The following is a 5,457-nucleotide window of genomic DNA, read 5'->3' on the forward strand; positions in this document are numbered from 1 at the left end:
CACCCCTGAAGATGAAGGACTGACTAAACATTGTAATTCATGTCAAAAGAGATCCAGTCATAGTCATACTCAATATAAACTAATAGTAATGCATGCAAATAACAGCGGTGCTCTCCAACTGGTGCTTTTTAATAAGAGGATGATGACTCAACATAAAAGTAAATAGATAGGCCCTTCGCAGAGGGAAGCAGGGATTTGTAGAGGTGCCCGAGCTCGATTTTGAAATAGAGATAAATAATATTTGGGAGGCATACTTTCATTGTCAACATAACAACCAAGAGATCTCGATATCTTCCATGCTACACACATTATAGGCGGTTCCCAAACAGAATGGTAAAGTTTATACTCCCCCTCCACCAACAATCATCAATCCATGGCTTGCCCGAAAGAATGGGTGCCTCCAACTAACAACAATCCTGGGGGAGTTTTGTTTGCAATTATTTTGATTTGATTTGAGCATAGGACTGGGCATCCGGTGACCAGCCATTTTCTCGTGAGTGAGGAGCGGAGTCCACTCCTCTTGAGAATAACCCGCCTAGCATGGAAGATACAGACATCCCTAGTTGATACATGAGATGTGCGAGCATACAAAACAAAATTTCATTTGAAGGTTTGGAGTTTGGTGATGACCCACAAGTGTAGGGGATCTATCGTAGTCCTTTCGATAAGTAAGAGTGTCGAACCCAACGAGGAGCAGAAGGAAATGATAAGCGGTTTTCAGTAAGGTTTTCTCTGCAAGCACTGAAATCGTAGGTAATAGATAGTTTTGTGATAAGATAAATAGTAACAAGTAGTAAGTAAACAAAGTAAATAAAGTGCAGCAAGGTGTCCCAATCCTTTATGTAGCAAAGGATAAGCCTGGACAATTTCTAATAATAAGAAAGGAGCTCCCGAGGACACATGGGAATTATCGTCAAGCTAGTTTTCATCACGTTCATATGATTCGTGTTCGGTACTTTGATAATTTGATATGTGAGTGGACCGGTGCTTGGGTACTGCCCTTACTTGGACAAGCATCCCACTTATGATTAACCCCTATTGCAAGCATCCGAAGCTACAACAAAAGTATTAAGGTAAACCTAACCATAGCATGAAACATGTGGATCCAAATCAGCCTCTAACGAAGCAAGGCATAAACTAGGGTTTAAGCTTTTGTCACTCTAGCAACCCATCATCTACTTATTACTTCCCTATGCCTTCCTCTAGGCCCAAATAATGGTGAAGTGTCATGTAGTCCACGTTCACATGACACCACTAGAGGAGAAGGCAACATACATCTCATCAAAATATCGAACGAATACCAAATTCACATGACTACTAATAGCAAGACTTCACCCATGTCCTCAGGAACAAAAGTAACTACTCACAAAGCATATTCATGTTCATAATCAGAGGTGTAATAATATGCATTAAGGATCTGAACATATGATCTTCCACCAAGTAAACCAATAAGTATCAACTACAAGGAGTAATCAACACTACTAGCAACCCATAGGTACCAATTTGTGGTTTCGATACAAGATTGGATACAAGAGATGAACTAGGGTTTGGAGAGGAGATGGTGCTGCTGAAGATGCTGATGGAGATTGACCCCCTCCCGATGAGAGGATCGTTGGTGATGACGTTGGTGATGATTTCCCCCTTCCGGAGGGAAGTGTCCCCTACAGAACAGCTCCGCTAGAGCCCTAGATTGGTTCCGCCAAGGTTCCGCCTCGTGGCAGCGGAGTTTCATCCCGTAAGCTTGCCCACGATTTTTCCAGGGTAAAAGCCTTCATATAGCGGAAGATGGACTCCTGAGGGCCACCAGGGGGCCCAGGAGACAGGGGCGCGCCCAGTAGGGGGGCGCGCCCCCCACCCTCCCGGCCAGGGTGTGGGCCCCCTTATGTATTTCTTCCGCTCAATAATTCTTAATGAATCCAAAAATATGTTTCGCGGAGTTGCATGACTTTTGGAGCAGTGCAGAATAGGTTTCCAATGTTTGCTCCTTTTCCAGCCAGAATTCCAGCTGCCGGCATTCCCCCTCTTCATGGTAAACCTTGTAAAATAAGAGAGAATAGCCATAAGTATTGAGATATAATGTGTAATAACATCCCATTATGCAATAAATATTGATAAAAAGCAAGATGCAAAATGGACGTATCAACTCCCCCAAGCTTAGACCTCGCTTGTCCTCAAGCGGAAGTCGATATCGAAAAATATGTCCATATGTTTAGAGATAGAGGTGTCGATAAAAACAAAATACGGACATGAGGGCATCATGATCATTCTTATAACAACAACATATATAGATTCCATCATATGATTTCTTATGCTCAAGTAACAATCCATTCACAATATCAAGTATGGTTCAAAAACTTCATTGAGAACTAACAAACTATAATCTCAGTCATTGAAGCAATCACAATTTATCATAACATCAGAAAGAGTCAACAATAGAGCTTTTCAACAAGTCCACATACTCAACTATCATATAGTCTTCTACAATTGCTAACACTCACGCAATACTTGTGGTTTTGGAGTTTCAGCCGAACACTGAGAAAGATAGGGGCTTATTGTGTTGCCTCCCAACGTATTCACCTTTAGGTGATGTCAACAATAATAGCCCATGCTAACGAACATCCAATTGGATATATATATCATGATCTTTCAAACACGAGGAGCTTGCCAAAGGATAAAATGAAAAAGGGAAAGGTGAAGATCACCTTGACTGAAGTATAAAATAAAAACATAAAGTAAGAACATAAAGTAAAAGATAGGCCCTTCGCAGAGGGAAGCAGAGGTTGTCATGCGCTTTTAGGGTTGGATACACAAAATCTTAGTACGAAAGAACGTCACTTTATATTGCCACTTGTGTATGGACCTTTATTATGCAGTCCGTCGCTTTTATTGCTTCCATAACAAGATCGTATAAAGCTTATTTTCTCTGCACTAATAAGTCATGCATATTTAAGGAGCAATTTTTATTGCTTGCACCGATGACAACTTACTTGAAGGATCTTACTCAATCCATAGGTAGATATGGTGGACTCTCATGGCAAAACTGGGTTTAAGGGTATTTGGAAGCACAAGTAGTATGTCTACTTAGTGCTAGGAATTTGTCTAGCATGAGGGGGAAAGGCAAGCTCAACATGTTTGGAAGGTCAATGACAACATACTTTAACTGAGATGTGAGAAAACATAAACCATTACGTTGTCTTCCTTGTCCAACGTCAACTCTTTTAGCATGTCATACTTAATGAGTGCTCACAATCATAAAAGATGTCCAAGATAGTATATTTATATGTGAACCTATCTTTCCTTATCACTTACTATTAATTGCAACGATGAACGAAACTATGTTTATCAACTCTCAACAATTTTCATGCCTCATACTTTCTACATGTGAAGTTATCACTAACCATAAGATCAATAAGAACTCTTTAATTCTTTCTACTTTCTCAAGATCATAGCAGGAAAGCAAAGCCCTTGACTCAATCCTAATATTTATTATAGATAGCTCACGGACTTGATTACAAAAAGAGATCACAAAGCAAACTCAAAACTACTTGATATCAAAACTTCAATCTACTAGATCAAGATACTACTAAAAGGATCGAACTTAATAAAACAGTAAAGATAGGGGTGTGATGGTGATACGATACCGGGGCACCTCCCCCAAGCTTGGCAGTTGCCAAGGGGAGTGCCCATACCCATGTGATTATGTCCTCGGAGGTGGTGAAGTAGGAGTTGTTGATGATGTAGGCTTGTCATCCATCTTCCAAGGCATAGGCTCACCATCATAGAAGGATGATCGAGTCTCCGGGATCCTTAAATCTGCAGCCAAACTCATCCTGTCGGGGGTTGGGTACGACATATGCCAAGGGATGGCTTATCATGGTGGGAGCGAGTAGAACGTCGCCAGTGCCCGAAAGCGGGATGAGGCGAAGACATGCACGCCGGCGGAACTTACCCATCTTCAGGGCTCTCCGAGAAGATAACACCCCCACTACTGCTCTACGGGGTCTCCGCATGGTCACTATGGCAAAGTGGTTACAATGGTGCTCCTGGAGCTGTTTCTGGAGGTAGGAGAAGGCTAGGCTAGCTTCTCCTTCCTGTGATCTAAGGTATATTCCTATCTAGGTCTGAACCCTTTGCATGGGCTTCCCGGGGGGTTTATATAGGCCTACCCCCCATGGGTACAATGGTAATCCGACTGGGCGCGGGTCCCAGCCGTCTGTCTCTCAGGCCGTCATCCTTCCTTCCGACTACTGGGCCCCACCGACTGGCGGGCCCCGCGGACAGGCCTGAGACTGTAGCGGTACTCCTGATGACGCTAGCTTGGTCATGCGGTCATGGCTACAGTGCCGCCGTCTGGCATGCATTCACTGTCGCCACTCCCCATCTTATCTGGTTAATGGCGCGTGGGCCCCGTGGGAGAAGCCGGCCGACTCTGGAGAGCCGACTCCCACGGGGCCGCCTTCGGGGCGTATCCGCCGTCTTCTATGCTCTCACTGACTGGCGGGCCCGCCGTCTCTGAGCCGTACAAGTAGGCCATCATGGGCACAGTGCGCCGCCTACTGTGGCTGAGGTCAGGGCAGGCATGACAACAGTGCCGCGCCTTGCCGGAGATCTCCAGCGATACGGCTCATTGTAGCCATGCCGGCCCGTCGTAAGCAGGGGGGACGGCCATGCCGTGGCCGTACCCCACCTCGTCCTTCGAGACGAGGGTGGAGTCGTGGGCCGACTCTCCATAGCTGGCCCCTCTGGAGGTCGCCGGCCAGGAGTCGGCTTGTCTTGGAGTCGCCATCTGGGACTCGGCTTGTCTTGGAGTCACCATCTGGGACTCGGCTCGTTGCGGAGTCGCCGTCTGGGACTCGGCATATCTTGGAGTCATCCCTGGGACTCGACATATCTTGGAATCGTCCCAGGGACTCGGCATGAGGGGCGCAGCCTGCCCGATGTCTTGAAAGGTCCTGGGGCTCGGGTTGGCCTACCCGTGGCCCATTACTCCGACAGTAGTCCCCGAAGCTGGTGAAGCTCCGCGAACACTTCATCGTGGGGCTTCAACAGTTTCAATCTTCCGGGGGTGGATTCTGGGATTCGGCCGCCGTCTCCCTTCGGGCTGACTATCCAAAGTCGGACTTGCGGAGGGCCGCCCTGCCTCGTAAAGAGCTCGAAAGTCATGGCGGGAGACCAGGCGGCGTGCCTGATACGCTTCCTCATGGCCATCAGTGCGGTCCTATTGCGTGGCGCCACACGGCGGGGGTAGTCTGCCTTCCCACGCGCGCGACGGGACGGGCCGTCAGGCGGGGCCCGCCACTACCGCGCCTCGGCATTTGAACGGATCCGTTGCGGCCGTGCGGTCGGTTGGTTTTCCCACGTCGTTACTGCACGCAGTAACTTCGTGGGGTAAATCGTGGGGGGCCTGGGGTCCTGCGCACAGTTAATCCCACACCCGCCCCCTTCGGCTTCTCAGCC

This window comes from Triticum dicoccoides, chromosome 7B (genome assembly GCF_002162155.2).
Source record: "Triticum dicoccoides isolate Atlit2015 ecotype Zavitan chromosome 7B, WEW_v2.0, whole genome shotgun sequence".
Taxonomy (NCBI): domain Eukaryota; kingdom Viridiplantae; phylum Streptophyta; class Magnoliopsida; order Poales; family Poaceae; genus Triticum; species Triticum dicoccoides.